This window comes from Leptopilina heterotoma, unplaced genomic scaffold (assembly GCF_015476425.1).
Source record: "Leptopilina heterotoma isolate Lh14 unplaced genomic scaffold, ASM1547642v1 Lhet_307, whole genome shotgun sequence".
NCBI lineage: Eukaryota > Metazoa > Arthropoda > Insecta > Hymenoptera > Figitidae > Leptopilina > Leptopilina heterotoma.
In genome coordinates, this window is record NW_025111010.1 from 561,646 (window position 1) to 583,416 (window position 21,771).

A 21,771-nucleotide genomic window follows, 5' to 3' on the forward strand; every position below is an offset into this window, starting at 1 on the left:
TCTGCTTGGCTCCCTGGTGACGATTTGTGCTTAGGCGAGTTCGGCTACGTCCAAATTTTGAGGAAACCACACAAAACAAAAAGAAAGGAAATTCACTGAGACTACAATTTCTCAATCTAAAGTAACTTTATTTTTCACCCTTTCGAGCTTCACGCTCCACTCTACAACACTTTCACACTATTGACTCTATAATTCAAACAGGAAAAGACGATTTAAAAATCCAAAATGTCGACACGGCTTTTGGCAGTGCGAACTCAAGATTCGTAATGGCGGCGAAAAATGGACACTTGTAGCGTCTCGATTTTTCCGCACGTGGTTCGTCTTCTTCACATCATTATTGAAATTTCGATACCGGCTCTGCCATCTATCACTTTCTATTGCTAGCTAGCCGCGCGACCTACTTTTGCTACTACTAGTGGGTCAGCCGGCGGCACTAGCTTTCTCAAATTACCAAAATACTTGACCTGACGGTTTGGGGATTTCTCCGACAGATGACATGACGATTCAGAATTTCGATAAAATAAAGAATGACAATTCACATCGTCACACTCTAAATACTTTTTTTTATTGTTTATACTCCTGCCCTATTGGCCTTACGCACTTCGACAAGAGTCCCCGAGAAATACTTTTTTGGATTAAGCATAACCATTCTACTTTAGAAATTTTTCTATATATTAACCTAATTTGCGTCTACAGCCGACTTTATTAGGAGTACTCGCATTACGCCTGGACCACCCGTCAATGGGTTTTCTCGCCAGAGAAGAGGGAAACTGTAGAAAACCTCTCTGAGTACAACCGGTTTATCGACAGTCGAGTTCTAATGGTGTGTACCGGACAATAATCGACGGCATATCTGACGTCAGCATTGCCAGCTGATCATAGCGTCTGATATTTTTAGATTCATTATTTCGGTTACGTTCGTTGAGAGAAGTTAAAGGCTTTGCGCCAGACCATCCCAGGTAGAAATTGACTATAGGCACATTACTTGTTCAGTACGAAAAACTTTCAATCAGTATTGATTTTCATACTGGCCTATTACGTGTCCAACATCGGCAGGTAACGCCTCTGGCTTGGGCTTAGTAGGGGAGAGTCTCCAGTTGTGAGACACCTCCAGTTGTGAGACAGTCAATTTTTTTTAACATGCAATATTAAAAAGCCGATTGGTTTATATAAAAACATTTCTTTATATATGAGCCAACTTTTTCGAGTACGCCGAAGCGGATACATAAACTGTTTTTGTTAAATACCAACACTGTGTGTGATAATCGACTAAAAAGCGTTTTTTCAATAAATGCAAAGTACTTTTTTTCCAAGTTAATTAATTGGAAAAGGTAAATGTAATGCATTTTCTTTTAGTGTTTTCCTTATATTTTGTGATGCAATATTGCATTGTTCCAATCTACGGTTGAAAATAATTTAATTTTCCTTTTTTAAAATAGCGCCAATTTCTGGGTGTGAGACACAGCATATCACCAGTTGTGAGACGGTGTCAACACCCATCTGGGCAGCATAAAAAATACGACTTTGCAGGCATACTATTTAAATGTTGTTTGGATTTTTTTTTAGTATTTTTGGGCATGTCAAGTGGAAAAAAGTCAATTGATTCAGAAGAAATCAATTTAATGCTCTTGTTGAAGCTATTAAATTGTGTTTATTTTATAGTCATATTTGGGCGAATAAATATTATTATTTAGTATATAATAATATATATTATTAATATATTTAATTATTTCTACTAAACATAACGTTTTATGTCAAACTTATTAAATTTTAGCAATTTTTAATGAGTGTCTCACAACTGGAGACATTTTTTTTTTTGAAAAAAGCGATGTGCTCGGAAAATGTATCGTAAAATTTTTTGAGTTCATCGAAACACTATACTTTCTTTTAATAAAAGTTGCGTATTTCTGTTACCTTTCGAACGATGTATTTTATTTACAATTTCGTTTACCCGTTTACAATTTACGGGTTAAAAATGAAACCCGTCTCACAACTGGAAAAAATTAGAAAAATTAGAAATAGACTAATTAAGAAGTTGGAATTTTATTTTGAAATAAGAAATAAAATTTACTTTTAAGGATTTAGTCTGTAATTTGATATTAGTTAACAAGAATAATTATGTATTCACATGAACTTGAAATGTGTTAGAATAAATAGTTCGGTTTACTTTTTTGCATACGAATTCGTGTTAATCCATTTATTTTGTAATTTGTATATTTGTTAAATAATAATTTATCATAATAACTGGAAACGGTAATAGGTAGTAAAAATTTTCTACCGAATTAAATTTACAGATAACCTCAATTCTAAACTATGATGGGATTAGAAAAACATTGACATATTTAAAGAATTGAATATAGAATGTAATTAAATAATAAATTAAAGTTATAGTAAAATTATTTCTATTTGATGTAATCATATCAACTTATCAACGGCTGTATTAGTAGTTTAACCTCAAAACAGTCATAATAGCAGCTGTTTCACTACCGCATTGCACGTACTGAGCCAGTAAAATGCCGGAGTTTCTAATAGTACAAGTTACACGGAAAATCAGTACTGTCAAACAGTATTATATTAGTAGTGGATCGGACGTTAACTACGGCTGTTTACGAAAATTTCTGCCTGGGATGTGCAGTAATAATGTACATACTATACACTGTTGATTTAGAAATTGATGTTAAAACCGTTAAAAATAACAAGTGATGACTAATATTTAATACTGTTCAGAAACAAGTGCTTTAAAACAAAAGGACTTCCAATGTCCCAGTTCTGCTTGTTCACTTAAAAGTGAATTATTGTCATGCATAGCATGTAATGCTAATGAATATAAAAAAAAAATTTAATTTAAAAACGAAAAAAATTACACTTTTCAACTTTGAATTGCTTTATAGGGTATGTGCTGGTATTGTGATTGGCGGTCTAGTGATAAACTAGTAACTTTATCCTTTTACTTTGATAAAATAAGAAAACGTTTTTTTGGATAGAAGTGTATAAGAAAGAATTCCAACATAGATCTATATGGATAAAAATGAAAATATATAAAAATGATAAAAAAAAATTTTCTTTGGGATGGATTTAAATAGATAGAAAATTCTGGATAGAAAAAGATCATTTTTAAAAGATGCAAAGTATATGGGTAGTTCTACAAACGAGGGAATATATGATGTCCAAGGTTGTTTTATACATTAATTTTAGAAAAAATTAAATTATTTTTAATGGGAACTGTAGTGCTTAATGATTACTATTGTGCCACAAAACGTTACCCGGTTTCAAAAAATATTTTTTGCAAAAAATAATCATTCAAGTGCTACATTCTCAGTTTCCTGGCATGTCCCAATGTGAAAATGAAAGTTAATAAATTATATCAATATTATTTTTAAGCGATTAAATATAATTTTACACTTGGATAATAATTTCAAACAGTTGTACTTTACAAAGATTAAAATAATTTTTACATTACATATTTTATTTAAAAAATATTATCTTGAATTTTGTCCATAGAATTAATTTTTAGTTTCCTGGCATCATAAAAAACGTTAAAAATATTAAGAATTTTCATTCCGATTAATTCACCATTTTTCACAGTGCTTAGTAAAGGTTAACTAAATATGATATCACTTGCATTTTACTTAACTTGCAGTTCAATTAACTAAAATTGTGTACTTTGTGACCGAAATGGCCATTTGGTCAGACAAATTCTGTTTCCTGGCACGCATTTTAAAAAAAAAATATTTTATGTTTTTATACTTTTGTTGCTCGAGGTGTCGTAGAACCTTATTCCCTGTTGACCAGTATGCTTTATTTTGTTATTAAGCATTATTTTTCAATTTTTTAGACAAAAAATGACCAAAGTCTCAGTTTCCTGGTTCTCAGTTTCCTGGCACTTTCTGACAGAATACACATGTGCTTAAGATGTAAAATTTACAATTTTTACTTTTTGACTGGCCACTTTTAGGTAACTTTGATAATACTTTTAACTTGAATTTAACCTACTTTTTAAAACCTGAACGTAAAAAAATATTGTTCCAAAATAGTAATGATAGAAAACTTTTATCCATTTTTGTCCATCAGTTTTTATCTATCTCTATCTTTCTACTTTTAACAGGGAATATTATCAATCGTACGTGAAAGACAATCCGTAAATGCAAGACTTTTCAAAAACAAATTCAACTGATTATGAAAGGTTGGCTCATTTTCCTTGCATTTATTTTCACAATTCCAGATCTTTCACGAAAAAAATCTGTCATACGCTTGAAAATAGAGAAACTTATGTCACCTATAAGATCATTTACCTAGATCCGGCAAGGGTTTAACTAAGAATTAAGTTTATCTAAGAAATATGTAATTGGTGACACCAACACACTGAGCACTGCTTTATTTTATTAAGGAATTCGAACATGCCCAATTTCACAAAAGGATATGTTGGCACAGCAATAAATAAAATTTAAAAAGGTTACAACGATCGTGCTAAGCAATTTAGTATAGTAGGTGCTTGAAATTTGTGACAAAATTAAAAAAGTCCGCCTGAATATTAGGCGGAGTCGACTGATATTCATGCGGACTCTTATACTTTAAGCTAGTAAGTGTCTATGTTATATTCATTCATTCCGATAATATGAACGGGAATTTTTCCGAAATTAGGGGGAAATCAGTTTTTTCGAATATTTAATAGGAAATAGTTCCGAAAGTAGGTGGAAAAAATACTAGGTAGTCACATAAAAACTGGAAATTATTTCTTTATTGTCGACAGTGTATCCGAAGATCGCGGATTTTTTACCATTTTTATTATAAAAATTTCCAAAGTTAAATGGAAAAATAATTTTTCCGACAAATGTCGGAAATTATTCCATAATGTTTTGTAAAGTTTCCAAAGATAGTGGATTTTTTACCAGTATTATTATAAAATATTTCTGAAGCGAAGTAAAAGAACAGTTCTCCAAATACTTAATTAGAAGTATATCCGAAGTTAAGCAGAAATCAGTAAAAATTGTCTGTTTAATTATTGAAATTTGACTTTTCTAACCATTTGTTAAGTATATCAATAAATTATTATTTCCACATTTTATTTATAATTGTTAATCAACCTTTTTTCACTAATTGATAAAGAAAAAAAATCCGATATGAGAATTTATATACTACTCTATAATCTAAAAAAGTGAAAATTCACGTAAATTTTCTAAGCGAATTTTCACTTACTTAAATTTAAAGAGTAATAATTAGTTTATTTTTCTGATTTAAATTTAAGAACTGTTAAATTAGAAAAATAATTTTTTTATAAAAATACATATGTCTGTGTATGCAGTAAGTAGTTCTTAAATATTCCTAAAAAATTTAGATTTATATTTAGATATATATCATAAATTTAACGCAAATGTGAAAAAAGTTAACAATACTATGAATCGGTTGGTCAACAATTTTTGAAGAGATTGAATCTTTCGAAATTCCATAGAAGTTAGAAAGAACACATTTTACTCCACATGTTTCTTAGGGCCAGTTCCACAACTTTATTTAACCAGAGTTTAAGACGGTAAACTCGGTTTAGTGAAAATTATGCGTTCCACAAATTTTTAAACTCGGGTAAAAATGGCTAAACCCTGGTTGAAATTAACCGGCCAAAGTTGGAGGTTTAACTCTTTAAACCTCGGTTAAATCTCTCCCCACCATAGTTTTGTACGTCATATATGTATAGTAGTTTTAAGCTGAGGTTAAGTTTCCAACAAAAAATGATAATATTGTTATCTTGTATATAATATTAAAAATTATGTATAAAAAATAAAAAATGTCAATTTCACGGTTGAAGAATTTTTTATGCAGATAGAAGAATCGACCAACCCAAAGATTTTTAAAAATTCCAGATAAAATTTTTTTTTAACTATAATATTAATCAAAATTTTTATTCCTTATATCAACACAAGTCGATGAGTGTATATAAAGTATATAACTTGTATTTGAATTTATAGAACTAATCACAATTAAAGCCAAAAAATTCGCATTTTTGTTAAAAATTCATTTAATTTAAATGCAGAAAAATATAAAATCTTATTCTTCGCAACAAAGCGAATAGATTGGTGTAGTTAATAAAATATAGGGTGTATTTAAAATTAATAGAATTAATCATAATTAAAGGTGAAAAATTGACTTTTTTAATAAAAATTGTTATAGATTTTTTTGATGATCGTAAAGATGAAACAAAATGTTCATGTAATGAACATCTGAATTTACAACTTTTGTTTATTAATGTTTTAAAATTAAATTCAAATGTGTGAGTATTATTATAAATAAAAATATTTCCTCCTAGAATCGAAAAAAATTATTTTTATTATATATTAAATTTCCTTTTTTACACCGACAGATTGGCTCAGTCGGATAGATGCCTGGCGTTGGTGGTCGTTTAAGGACCAAGGGTATAAGTATCCTTGGTTCGCGCCCACTTGGCTTGGTATTTTTCCGGCACGTGAGACAATCTGAGCGGGAGGTTTGACGTCGAGGTATAATGATGTGCACCGTCGATTATTGTCCGGTACACACCATTAGAACTCGACTGTCGATAAACCGCGGTTGTACTCAGAGAGGTTTTCTACAGTTTCCCTCTTCTCTGGCGAGAAAACCCATTGACGGGTGGTCCAGGCGTAATGCGAGTACTCCTAATAAAGTTGACTGTAGACGCAAATTAGGTTAATATATAGAAAAATTTCTAAAGTAGAATGGTTATGCTTAATCCAAAAAAGTATTTCTCGGGGACTCTTGTCGAAGTGCGTAAGGCCAATAGGGCAGGAGTATAAACAATAAAAAAAAAATTTCCTTTTTTAATTTCATTGATATTTTTATAGCGTTTTAAACAATATATATATGTTGTGGTCAAAGTCCGGAGTGAGGGCAATCCGCGGAATGCCCGGGCACTTCGCAGTTTGCCCAGGCTGTTTTGGGCAAAGTCCGAAATGCTGATTTATTTCGGGCTTTGACACAGTTCCTGCCGGGCAATCTGCGAAGTGCCCAAGCAGCCGCGGGCAATGTCCAGCAATGATATCTAATATCTGAAAAATAAATTTTTTTTAATTTTTAAATTAAATTAAAATATGATAAAATTTCTGCATCGAAGATATTTTATTAAATTCACAATATACAAAATTATTCAAAAATTACTACAAACAAATGTTTTGCGTTTAAAATTAAAAATTGTTATTGAAATTGAAAAAAAAATTATTTATTGGCACAAGGATTGGAATTATGGCATTTGGAATTGCACATAACATTATTTTTTTTACACTTGCAAGCCATACTGATACATTTTTTTGTGCAATTGCATTTAACAAATCCTTGTAGTCCAAATTGTGACTCCTCACCATTAATATGTCGAACTGAAACCATTTTTTGTGGGATTTCTGTCAATTTTAAAAATTTTTCTTCACATTGAGAAAATTGATTTCGGGAATACAAGGAACGAATTATGCCGTGGCGAGTGCCTATTTTATATAAACCGTCTGTCGTTACCTCCATTACAATTCCAATTAAATTTCGCAAATCACCTTTGCCCTTGTCGACGGAAGGAATTGGTATTCTTACTGAAGTTCCAACTTCAATGCTGCAAAACTTTTTATTGGAAGCTTCCTTCATTTCATCAGCCTGTATTGAAAGCCCTTCTATTGCCTTGTTTTTATTCTTGGACATATTAATTTTATTAGAGCAAAGAATACACAAAATCTGAGACCCGAATCCTTCATTTTTAGGTGAACTAACTCCACAAATAGTATGCACATATCTATCGCACAGTCTACATTTATGTGCACCTGTATTTAGGGTGATTTTTCTTTTTTTCACAAACCACACAAAGATTAATAAATTTAACTATAATTTTTCTGCAAATATTTGCGTACTTTGCTGATAGTGCTTTTTCCATTCTATTACGACCACCATGACCACAATTTATATGCGCATCGTACATAACATTAAACAGTTCACACTTCGTCACATAATATTTAATGTCCGCTGATTCATCAATCACTGGCTTAATTAATTTTTTACATCCTCCGATGCATAACACTTCGAAACGGTTTAGGCGTCTATAATCAAGAGATGATTTTTTCGTTTTTCTTTTGGCTTCTTCCACTTCCATTATTAAATCATTGTATTTTTCCACCGAGTCTATAAGAAAAGAGTTACTATTCTTGCACTCATCCACTATACTTTCATAAAAATTTTCTTTCATTTTCTCTTTTTCATTTAAATTATCAACGGCCTCACTATTAATTACTACTGTGTCACTCATGATTATAATATTAGTTTTATTTTAAGCACCTTCGCTTGTCTCGTCAATAATTATACTGACGATAATTCAAAATAAGTCTCGAAAATCAAATCAATTTTATTCATAAATTGGATAGACAAAAAGATGACGTTTTTCTTTATATTTCAAAAACAATACACAGCAATCAAATAGATGCTAAATACAAAAGAAGGAATACAAACAAGCCTATAATATCATGATTTCGTATTTTATATGAAAAAGATAATTAATAAATTTTAAATTTAATTTAGTGGATGCTTAAAGAATTACATTTCCAACATTTTAAACAATTAAAAACTGTATTTTAATAAAAATAAAAAATTTTTATTAATAAGAAACGATTTTGGTGACATTGCCCACGGCTGCTTGGGCACTTCGCAGATTGCCCGGCAGGAACTGTGTCAAAGCCCGAAATAAATCAGCATTTCGGACTTTGCCCAAAACAGCCTGGGCAAACTGCGAAGTGCCCGGGCATTCCGCGGATTGCCCTCACTCCGGACTTTGACCACAACATATATACAATATACTTTTAACACAAATGATTCAGAAAGATTCGACTGGATTCTATATGTGTCAACTGTCAACGCTTTGCTTTTTCAAAACTTGTCTCAATGTTCCGCTTTTTACTTCGCCCAATGAAATTGTCAAATATAATAGAAATAGGAGAAAAATAAAATTATGACGAAGGAGGTATACGTTTAATTAAACGACGCTCAAAAATCTGTTGTGGAACGCATGCATCGTAAACTCGCGGTTATAGAACTTTGTTTAAAAATGAACTCGGTTTAACTAAACTCGGTTTAAAGTCGAAGTTGTGGAACCGGCCCTTAAAAAGTTAAAACTGATACTTTGCAGCAGATTCTCATAGCCTCCCTTGGTCGAGCTCGTCTAGGTTCGCGCTCCCAATGGTTGCAGGCTTTATTGAAAAAACCCTACTCGCAGACAGCACTATAAGGCTGCGAGAGTTCAAATCGTGGTAGATAGATAAATAGATACTTCCGTAAAAATGTAAATAATAATTTTTTTAAAATTAATTTACATTTATTTTAATATACCAGAATACAATATAAACAGTTTTGATTTTTTACCTAAATGTTCAAATGATTTAAGTAGAATTTCCGAATAAATAGTAGGAAATATTTCCGAAATTCATGGAAGATAATTCCTTTTATTTATTCGGAAAAATTTCCACCGTTTGGGGTTCTGTGCTGTCCGTATTTTTTCGGAAAAAATGCCGAAAATTTTTTTACAGTGCACCTTTTAGGCAAATACGGTAATACGTTGCCAATGACATACCTATGAATCAGTCAAACTGTCATGACAACATGCGTCATTAAAGAAATTCAATTGGAAAAAATAAAAATTTCATACTTTTGATCTAAAGAAAGCTTAACTTTGTGCTTAAGTAACTTTTGTTGTAGCAGCTGGAATGCAAATTCTCTTGTACTCACAGCTTCAGTATATCTTCAATTAAGTGTTCTGATTGGTATTATATAACAGAGCTCGTAGGTTAAGTTACGAACAAATTACAAAATAGTCGCATTTGGGGCAAGATGATCCCTCAATGGGTGTACAAGATGATCCCCCTGATTACCATGTATTTCGTCTCACCTTAAATTGAATTATCTAGTACTAATACAAAATTCAATTTTTTGCTTCATATATATGTTTTTATTATAAAAACTAACTTATCTAAAACAAAAAGTTGACATCTACATCTATTTTATTAATTTTCTTGTTGTAGACAATGCCTCGTAATTATAAAATAGAAAAACGAATCGTGGTGAGTGGTCAAAAGCATTTATGGCCTAAATAAAGCATATTTAATATTGATTTAGTCTCCTATTCCAATAATTGGGGTAAGATAACCCTACGGATCATCTTGCCCATACCATGGGGATCATCTTATATCTTTTATTTTAATAAAATAAATTAATAAAATATTAATTAGCTGCATATATTTCAAATCAGAATAGTTAGATAGGTTAATTATCTAGTAGTGCGTACAAAAAAAACTTGAATATGTTGATTTTCCTTTCAATCATAGGTTCTTTCCCTTAGGGGGATCATCTCGTACACCTTTCCCCTAAATTTCCGAATTAAGAACGATAGTAGTACATGATTTCCTGAATTGTCAAAAGATCCGTAAATATTAAAAGTTTGCTTTATAATGTAAGTCGCAAATAGTATTTGATTAAAAGTGCGTCCAAGTCCTGTGTTTATAAACTTTGTTATTTACGTTAAAACATGTGTTTTCACGATATTCTATTGGAAGGAAATAAATTTTTCTACTTTGTCTAGAGGTAAGGAATTTGAGTATTTAAATTAAATTGTTTTATCATTTGTGCGATCTCGCAATATTTTTTAGGTTATGTTTATATTTTCTGCCATTGTGTCTAAAGAGTTGGTTGAAAGAATTCAAACTCAAAAAAGTGTTTTTTTACACTGTGAGTGTGTATATTAATAGAGAGTATTGATATCTTGTATGGCGAGACGCATAGGGTTCAAATTATCGAGTCCTCGAGGTGAATTGATTAAAATCATACTTGCATCGCGAAGTAGATGAGGACCGAGAGAGGGACGAAGGTAGAATTTGGAATGGGCAAACAGGGCGCAATTAACGTGCAGCCATTAAATATGTACACGCGGTAGATGAATGCGTGTGCGTGAAACATAAATGCATCAGGGATCGAACTCACACGCCTCAGTACTCATCTCCTCCTGTTGGCACAGCCGCTTGATTAGCTACGCCATATTTACATATCATTAGCCGATTGTTTGTTCGAACTCTGAATTCCCCGATCCTTCACTCCCCCCTATCTACGATTCTCATACAAACGAACATATTAGGCGCTTTATAAATAATTTGTACTAAATTACGTTTGGTATTTGGTTCTTTGTTGAAATTTGCTTCAATTTAACAATCAATTGCCTGCTGACATTAGCTGAATATATATATATATATATATATATATATATATATATATATATATATATATATATATATATATATATATATATATATATATATATATATATATATATATATATATATATATATATATATAGTTATCCGAAATTATTAATTTTCATGATGAGCAATTTATTTTTTTGATTATACAATTGTTTTCAATGTTTGATTTTATGTACAAGTATTTTCGAGTTCGGAATTTTTCTACATAATTATCATGGATATAGGGAACATTTTTTAATTCATATGGAACTTATTATATTTAATCTGTGTAAACAATATATTCAAAAAAATTTATTTCTTCTAAACATAAAAATTCTAAAATTTTTTTTAAACCATGGAAAAGAAATTCTCAATATAAGAAAAAATATACGAAGAATATATATAGGAGTTAAATAAATATTGATTTGTCAATATTACCAAAATATTTCTTACTTTGTTCAAATAAAAAATTTATTTTGAGGTTGAAGCCCGCAACGTTTATAAAAACAAAAAATCAAAAAGAATATTTTTTCAACAAGGGAGCGTTCACATATGATGTAACGCAATTTTTGGAGATTTTCGACCCCCCTCTACCCCTGTCACGCAATTTTTGCAATTTCACATAAGAAAAATACATTGTGTCACGTTTAGTAAGACCCCCCTCAACCCATAAAAGCGCGACATCATTTGTGAACGCTCCCCAATAAAAATATTTTAATTGCTCTGCAGACAAAATATCAAACTATAATTGAAAGTAAGCACCCAATTAAATCAATTCATCATAAAAATTTTACACAAAAAGAGCTTGCATTATTTATCGCTCTGGTGTTCTATGTGTACCTCGACTGTACAATTAAAAAATCGCTTATTTAAATAAAATATTCTTTACTGAATTATTGACGTTTTTAAAAATAATCGATAAATAGTAATTTTGAAGTCATAATTTCGCATAAAAAATTTTCAGAGCTTCTTAAGATTTTATATATTTTCTTTACTTCCTCGTTTTGAAAACGAAAAATAAAAAAAACTGTTACCTATGTACATTATATTAGCTTTTTGTTAATATATTATGAAATTTTGGAATGTATCCAGAAAGTTACCATCTTGAGAAATATAAGAAAAAGAAAAAAACCGAGGAAAAAATATAAGAATCCTTAATGAAATTTCTAAGTGAAAAATAATAAAAATGTATCACTTAGAGATGTTCTTTTGAAACGTCTCTAAAAACTGGTTTTGAAAGCTAACGTGAATGGACACTTTGGCCACAACGTTAACAAAAATGAGTTCCATAAAGCTTTTAACTCTTCGGATAAAAGAAAGGAAATTTATGTGAACAGTGCAAGCTCAACTAGAGTATAACCTGTGAATACTTGCAAGATTGGTGTTGATGAAGCTTTTGGAGCTTCACGAGAGTCGGACGTATATAGGTAGGGGTGTTAAGACGTCTGACAGTTGTATAAGGATAAAGCCGCTATCGCTGAGTGCTTTTATTTGTCGCGCGCTAGCTCGCAAGCTTGCAAGCTCTCGCTCGCTCGCCTGCGTGCCATTATTTCAAATCGATTCACTTTTGTTTGTTGACTCCATTAAGGCCTTCATGCCTCTTTCCTTCTCATTCCTCGCTTTTGTCGCTATATTGCTGCTGTTATGTGAGTTTCTTTTTTCAGTTAAAGGTTCGAAATTCATTTCTGTAATTTTCCTTTTTTCAAGTTTTATTTATTCATTTATTATTCTGGTGTATGCATTCAATGATGCTTACAGGAGGGTACCACACGTACACATTAAAAAATGCTACACGGAAAAAAAAGTACGTGAATCTTTCCTTGAAAGTGCTAGATTTTTGGATAGGACACAAAATACTAGCCTTTATTATATACTTTTTATTAGAAAATATAAAAAAGTCTTAGAATTATTCTAGTACTAGTATGGGCAACAGTGTTTTTTAAATTTTAATCAAAAGTCATTTGTTCAGTTTTATGAAGTACGAGAAAGATTAGTTGACTGCGCTTGAAAATTCTGTAGAGCATGCGCAGTGTGCGTTGCGCGTTTTTATCCAAGGTAAATGACAGCTGATCGTCTATTTCCATTTGTGTTAATTTCAGATGTGAATATACTATTATTTTATGAAAAACAAATAGTGTTAATATATATTTGTCTTCAAGAATTGACTATCAAAAGAATATTTTTTATTTTGTGTTTCTTACAAAACAGAATGTTATGTAAGTCTCAGTTTTCAGTGAAATAGCATGTCTCACAAGTCGTGAAAATTTTCACCATGTGGTATATAAAAACAATTCGATACGTACTTTTAAGTGTTAAGTGTGTGTTTATATTTAAGTTAAACGCGAATATATGTGTGTGTTGTTACTATTTTAAATTTCTTATCTTTATTAAAGAAAGAAATCCTTTGATCAGGAATTTCAGGGAACTTCGAGAGTTGAAATAAATGATTGGTGAATGCCTTTATTTAATGTATGTATATTTTATTTTAGGTAAGTATCAAAATAATTATTTATCGACGTCTTTAAGCTTTCGGATAATTAACGAATTTTAAAAAAATTAACAACATTTGGAATGTTTATTTTAAAAATCCAATTATAAATTTTCTTTGTTCTTATTTTTTAAACTGTTTGATTTAATTAAGCAAGCTATTTAATTCTAACTTATAAATTTCGAAGCACTTATTTAGATAACTAACTTAAGTAATTTTAATTTTATATTTCGATGCACTTATCATCAGTAAACGATTTTCATTGTTTTTGTTTTTATGTTTCGGAGCACTTATTTTTCATAAACGATTCATCTAAAATTATTAAATTTTTTATAAAAAAAATATGCAAAATAAGTCTACATTGTTCATTGTTCATGTAACTATATAGTTTATTCTTGTTTTGGCCAAAATAGCCCACATCCGTTGACGGCCAGGATAGCTCACAAAACGATCTGAAGAAGTGGGGGGGATGCTGACGGCCTGATAAGCTCACGGCAACTTTCTTTATACTTCTGCAGGTTTCATAGATATCATGATAAGTTGGGAGAGTTATTCTTCTTTTCTCATCCTGAAAGGTAGATGGCGAGATAATCTGCTACTTTGGTGGTAAAGAAGAATTTTCATTCATCGTTTTACATGAACGATAAGTTATCAGCGAAAGAAGCAGCCCTTTGAAGGCTTCATTGGGTGTCACTTGAATATCCAGCATAGGTAAGTAAGAGATTTTTCTAATAACCGCACTTGTATCTACGGTGGGTAAAGAAGGATCACTACCGGAAGTTATCGACTGAACACGCACATGTGGAAATAATAATGCAAAAGAATAAATGAATTTATATGCGTTTTTATAGGAGTGGCAGCTTAGGCAGCGTACACCACGGAAAGTAGAGGGAAAAGAGAGTAAGGAATCGTCTAGGGTAAGCATAGGATGGAGAACTCCAGATACGATTTTCTCAACGCTTAGGCAGCGGGCTTGAGAAAATCGCCAAGAAAATAGCACTCACCTCCAGAACTCACAAAGAAAACTCGAAGTCAGGAGATATTTGCGTTGAGTTGATTGCGGACACTTTTCCTTTTAAATGAAATTAGATTTCTTTATATTTCGGATAATTCCTTCCAGCTGACTCTCACTCTGAAGCGGCTGGATTGCTTGTGACGCTTCCTCGCTGGCGCACACTTGCTGCTTCTTTGTGAGATGGCGCTGGTGGTGAACTTCCCAGTGTGCACGTTCCGGAACCGTTCTGTAACTGTTCTTTATTTCCATTAACTGTTACAGAACAGTTCCAGAACGTGCACACTGGGTTAAAGGTTCACTCTCAATCTCCCCTCGACTTGAGCTACGTCGACTTATCTTATCTTGTGGATCCTACGTTCACTACGAACTACCACAGTGTTGTAGGTTAGTTCATAAGTGTTGATATACGTCGAAAAGTGATACAATAATATTGTTCTTTGTTTGTGTGATTAATTGAGGCTCCGGATCTTAAAAGGGCACTTTCACCATGTAAAGTATATGCGGAAAGTGCCCTTTTAAGATCCGGAGCCTCAATTATCAAAATTATCCAAATATGTGAATGAATGAGTGAATTTCAGAAAAACTGTCTGAACAAGTGGAAATTATTTTTTTTCTTTTACAGAAATATATAATTTTTTGAAAGTCAATAAAATTCTCAAGCAAGGTGCTAGAAATTTTCATTGACTGCTTTTGAAACTCTCATGCAAAAGTACTAGACTGTTTTTAGTATTTTGTGTCCTATCCAAAAGTCAAGTACCGAGTCAATGAAAATTTCACGTACTTTTTTTCCCTTTTACAAGCACATGGGACATTCCTTTCTAAACCGTTCCACTATATACCCTATTGAAAATACCCACATGGGATCCTACATGGGATCTTACGTGAGTTCTTATACAAAAACCTGTATAAAATCCCAGATCCCACGTAAGAATCCACATGGAATCCCATGTAAAAGCACATGTATATTTGGGACACGATTTGAGACAGAAATTCATGTGGGAATTTGAGTTTGTGTATCTACGTCAAAATCCACAGGAAGTCCAATGTGAGAATACATAAAGGATTCCATAAAGGATTCCATAAAGGATTTCATATGGGATTTCATATGGGTTTTTATGTTTCATATATAAGATTTCACATAGGATTTCACAAAAGATTTGATATGTGATTACATTAGGGATCCATTGTGAGAATTTTTAAAGGATTAAAAATTATGTAATTAAAAATTAAATAATAAATTGTATTATCATTTCAAATCATCAGTAAGAAAAAAAATTCGATAATTTGAAACACTTCTTCTCAGCTATAAACTCTCAGTTATATAGTGTTAAAAAATCATGTTAACAGGAGGAGAAGTCGCTCTCGCCACCTGGCGGTGAAAGTATATGAACTGTAAATTACATGGGATCTTACGTAGGATTTTACATAGAAATGAAAATTATATGAAATTCCAGGTGACATCGTATATTATTTCCCATACAATTTTCCACATGGGATCTTACATAGGATCTCACGTGGTTTTTTTATTAATGACTAGCTCCTCCGACTGCCGCAAGCGGCCGTCTACGGTGCTAGTTTTTATATGTCCATTGTCCAAGTCCATTATTTCATTAATAATAATATTCAAATTTTTTCAGTTAACCACTTCACTGGCGGGGCGTTCCAAATGGCGTTCCACGCGCCGAGGCCCAGACTGGCAAAAACACCGAAATGGCGTTCCTAATAAAACTTTATTTTTAAAGAGTGTACACTACTTTTTACTACTACAAAGCAATATTTCTATAGTTTAGACATCAGGGAACAAGATTATCACAATGAAAATTTCAGTTTTTGAGATTTTCAATGTTTCTTTGAACGTTGAAATAGTCGATTTTTAACACTTTTTAACAAATGGCGTTCCACTTTTGTTATTATTAATAATTATTAAATTTTATTTATTAATTATTTATATTTATTTTTTACTTATTACATTATTATATTATAATGTTTTGTATGTAAATATATTTTTTAAATAAAAAATATGAGTTTTACTGTGTAAAAATTGAAAAAAAGTGGAACGCCATTTGGTGAAAAGTGGTAAAAATTGACTATTTCATTGTTTGAAAAAACATTGAAAATCCCAAAAACTGAAATTTTTATTGTGATAATCTTGTTCCATGATGTCTAAACTATAGAAATATTGCTTTGTATAAGTTAAAAGTAGTGTACACTCTTTAAAAATAATGTTTTATTAGGAACGCCATTTCGGTGTTTTTGCCAGTCTGGGCCTCGGCGCGTGGAACGCCATTTGGAACGCCCCGCCAGTGAAGTGGTTAATAATTTGCTTATTTATATTTGAAATGTTGACGTTTTTTTGACAATGCAAAATAAGATTTGTTATGTGTACTTTCTCTTAATAAAAATAAAATTTATATATTCGCGCTCTTTTTAAATAACATACGAGTGCAGCGCCACCTTCACATGTATAAACAATTTTAAAAACACCCTTCTATTAAGATTTTACATTCTCATTGCCCATTCTTTACTTCGATACTTTTCGATACATTCGACCTTTCCACTCCATGTCTTTTTTAAGAAAGGATACAGAATACCATAGTTCATATTCTTTCACCGCCAGGTGGCGAGAGCGACTTCTCCCCTGTTAACATGATTTTTTAACACTTTATAACTGAGAGTTTATAGCTGAGAAAAAGTGTTTCAAATTATCGAATTTTTTTTCTTACTGATGATTTGAAATGATAGTACAATTTATTATTTAATTTTTAATTAAATAATTTTTAATCCTTTGAAAATTCTCACAATGGATCCCTAACGTAAACACATATCAAATCTTTTGTGAAATCCTATGTGAAATCTTATATATGAAACATGAAAACCCATATGAAATCCCATATGAAATCCTTTATGGAATCCTTTATGTATTCTCACATAGGAATTCATGTGGATTTTTATGTAGATACACAAACTCAAATTCCCACATGAATTCCTGCTTCAAATCGTGTCCCAAATATACATGTGCTTTTACATGGGATCCTTACATGTGGATTCTTACGTGGGATCTGGGATTTTATACAGGTTTTTGTATAAGAACCCACGTAAGATCCCATTTAAGATCTTATGTAGGTACTTTTAATAGGGTAAATCAAAATTGAAAAGCACTTTTAAATTAGAGTTTAGATTGTTAAAAGTAAGTAGGGGAGAGTGGGACAAAATGGGGTAGGCGGGTCAAATGGGGTACCTCTGTTTTTCCATGATAGGTACTTTTAATTTTTTTATCCTCGACATATATCATTCATGTTGATAAGAAACTGTTATTAATTATAAAGACATTCTAAAGAAAATCTTTTTTTAAAGTTATACAACTTTTAAGTTTTAAGCAAAAAAAATATGAATTTGTTTCAAAATTAAAGTGCTTACCAAACTTTTTGGGATAATGCATTTAATTCGGCAAGTGTGGCATCTTTTTCAGTACTTATTTTAGAGTAATTTTCAATAGAATAGATTGTTTAATTGTTTACAATAACTTGTAAACATTGCATTTTGTTTTAATATGCAGTGTGGGGCAGAATGGGGTACCTAAGTGTGGGGCATGCCGGAAGCTACGCCGTTTCACTATTTAAAAACATTATATTATGCATATTTAAAGGTTTCCTGCAGAAGAATCGATATTATTGCTTCGAAGCATTTATACTATCGATGTTTCATTATCGATATATCGATATTTGGCAATATCCATGTTTTTTTGTTGAATTCTAATAAATATTACTTGTTTTTTTATAATAATAAAGAATCCTACTTTTTGTTTGTATTTATAATCTCATACAACAAGAATTTAATGAATTTTGAAAAAATATTCAATGTTTTGTATAGTTATTTGATGCCACCCCATTTCGCCCCACGGGTGGGGCAAAATGGGATTTTAGCACTTTCTCAGAAAATACGATATAAGTTCTTTCAAAAACTTTTTTTTCCGCTACTATCATAATTTCCTCAAAGCTAAGTGTACAAAGAAGAATTCTGAAGTTTAGCTGAATCGATTTATTCGTTTGGTTCTCTGTAAACAGCCAATTTCAAAAAGGTACCCTATTTTGCCCCACTCTCCCCTACTCTAAATATACAATGTAATTAATGACTTTAAAAGAGAATTTCATCAAATCTTTTATATAAGCGTTTTTTAAGAAACAAATTATTCCATGCTAAATAAACAATATAGTACATTTAAAAACTTTAAATCATAGTATCTCAAAACATGTCGCCTTTAATTTTTTGTTGAAAATCGTATTTAAAAAAGTTTAGATTTTCTGCTTTCTATTACACTGAAAAACCTGGGTTTAAAATGAGTAGCCTACGCTACTCAATTTCAAAAGTAAAAAAAGTTAACATTGGTTCAACTTGAGCTGCAATAAAAATAAAGCCAGAATTTTCGTTGTGTCACCTCACCTTGAGATTAGAATTGACTTTTTAAGCAGATTATGAGAAAAAAATTAAAATGTAGAAGGGTGATTCTCCACGTAGCGCACGATTTAGTTATTACTATTACTACACTGAGAGAAAAGAAGGTACACTGATGTTCATTTGGAGGTTGTGTATCGCAATTCAAATTTGGATCAACTGCGCACTCTAAAGGGGCGTGTAACGCGCCCCTTTAGAGCGCGCTGCTGACTCTTGACATGGGACGCAGTGAGCTCGCATGGTCTCCATAACCTAGGTTATTTGACCATGCGGTCTCACTGCGTCCCACGAGTCAAGAGTGCGCAGTTGATCCAAATTTGAATTACGATACACAACCTCCAAATGAACAGCAGTGTACCTTCTTTTCTCTCAGTGTACACAGAAAAAAAGTCTTAAATCTATGAAGGACTAATTTTAAAATCAGGCTTAATTTTAGTTTGTAACGATCACACTAAAAAAAAAGTTTTACTTTTAGCCTGTTTTCGAGGCTGAATTTAAGGTGTAAACGGAGTCAGCCCCATTAAACAAGGACAGACTTATATGAAATACATGGGCTGAATTTAAGGTGTAAACGGAGTCAGACTTTTTTTTTCCTGTGATATTTTAGCCTCATGATTAACTTAAGAGTACTGTTAACACGCCTTAATCTTAAAGCAATACATATTTATGACTTATTTTTATATGTAAGTCTTAAATGTAGTCTCAGCGAGACTAATAGAAACTTTAAGAACTCAACAGATAAAATGAAGTCGATATGTAGACTAGTTTTTAGTCTCCTAGCGTCTATAGTCCTCTGGAAGGGGAGACGCGCTTGGGCGTGATCAGGTGACGTGTCATTAGTTGTCATGGCGTTGCTTTGAGTGTACGTGTTTTCTTCGTCCATTGTCACCTGTAGATTTTAATATTTTTGTGTACCGAATAAATAAATAATTTTTTATTATATGAAGTGCAAGCATAGTTACACTGAACTGAAATGAATTTGATTCAATTAACCGATTTCTTGTCTATTATTAAATAATGATTACTTATAAGGTACATGTTAACAAATGTCATCATGGAAGTATATGAAAAATTGGACTTCAATAATAAAAAATAAATAAATAATTTCATTTTATTATTTTAAATAGTTAACGTAACTTTTCTTACAGATGCTTCTATTATACAATCTGTTACTGGCATCTCCTAAAACTGCAATAAAAATAGTTAAAAAGCAGTCAAATTAACCAGGTTTTCTTTATGTGTAAAACTCTGACCAGAATTATGATGCATATCTTCTTCTAAACGTTTTTTATTTAGAAAATATAGTTAATAACTATAATTGTATATGCAATAGAAAAATAAATTTGAACTGTATTATTTACTACTTTTAAGTATTTAAGAAAGCTTTATTTTAGTCACTATTTTGACTTGCAGAGTAAATTGAAGTTTAAAAGGAAACTACTTTTAAGTCCACTTTTTAGCTATCAGCTATTTTTAAGACTACATAGCGACTTCATTCAAGCCTGAGTACCGACTTTTTTTAAGACTCTTTTTACAAACTAATTTTAAGTCTAGGATGACTACTTTTTATTACATCTTAAAATTAGCTCGTTTGTAGACTTTATTTAAGACTTTTTTTCAAATTGAGTAAAAGTCGATATAGAATCTTCAAATTTAGTGTTTATGAATAAAATATCAGTGGTGGGCCGGACAAAATATTTATAATTTTTCTATTTTTTAAACAAATAATTTATATATATGTATATACTTTGCGGCTATATACAGCCATGGTAAAATGACAGCACCTGTTATATTTACAGGCAAATGAAATAATAATTATCTGTATATGTTATTTTGCAAATTACAATTGTTTAACAATTTTTAATTCACTCTGTTGTTACACGCTGTTTAATACAGAAAAAATTTGATTTTTATGTAAATAATACAATTTTATAAAAAGGCCAGACCATGCCGCAAAAACGAGGGACAAGAATTAACATAAAAAAAAATTTCTGAATAAATTTTTTTCGCAAGTTCTTTGTTTTTCACAATTCTACGAACATAAACAATACGAAACTATGAATAGTTTTTAAATTAATTACTGTATTTTATTAAAAATAACAATTTTTTTATATACATCGTACTAGGGACAGGCCTTACCATGACGTTTTGGCACCTTAAAACAGCTTTTAAAGCTAAATTATAAATTTTTAAATGTAAACGACTATTGGCTTTTGTTTGTAAACACAGAAATTAGTTTTTCTCCTTGAATTCATTGCAATATGTGCAACTAATTGCTTAAAAAATACGAGGGACATTAAATTGTGTTTTGGTGGATTTAGGTTAATGTGGTGTTTATTTTTTCAATTGCCTTAGAAATTTAGCATTAACTTTTTAAATAATTGAGGGTGCGCATGCTTCAGTGCATTAGGTGCTCGGACTGTCTGTCCCAATACGGCAATATCTACTTTGATTTTCTCTCAGTGGAGCCTAGATCTGACCAATAAGGGGACTAGAATCTACTTCCTTCTACGTTATTCGAAGTAGATATTGCTGTTGGGACAGACAGTCCGAGTGCCTAATGCACTATTGCATTAGGC